Genomic DNA, 520 nt, shown 5'->3' with positions numbered 1-520 from the left:
TGGGTAGTCATCAGCAATAATTCAATAAATGTTTTGTAAATTTGGTGGCATAATTTATGATTAGCGCACCGGTAAATTAGTCATGAGCTGTATCAAGTATAAGCAAGTGTCAAAATGTGGAACAAGAGCAAATATTGCAGTTTTTTACGAAATACCTACCAGAAGAGTGGAGTACACAAATGAAATTAAAGAAAATTGATTGATTTTTGCCATTGTTCGGATAAAAGAAACCAAATGTGGTTTTTATTGTATGCGAATGCGCAATACACCATTGAATCGCTGATCATATGTGGGACTTGGGTGTTTTAAAATACATTTTTTTTATTTACATTTATAATATAATAAAAATCACCACTTTTTCGTCCTTAAGCATTCGAACTAATTGTGAGTTTGTTTGAAATGTTTGTTAATGGTTCGGTTTATCTCGGTAAAACGTAGTGTAACGTTGATTGCATTGTGTTCATCATCAAATTTCAATGGTGGTTTTTCTCTCTCTCTCTCTCTCTCTCTCTCTCTCTCT

The sequence above is a fragment of the Contarinia nasturtii genome, unplaced genomic scaffold (genome assembly GCF_009176525.2).
Source record: "Contarinia nasturtii isolate CC-2019 unplaced genomic scaffold, AAFC_CNas_1.1 Cnas_scaffold_78, whole genome shotgun sequence".
Taxonomy (NCBI): Eukaryota; Metazoa; Arthropoda; class Insecta; order Diptera; family Cecidomyiidae; genus Contarinia; species Contarinia nasturtii.
This window is presented reverse-complemented; position numbering follows the sequence as displayed.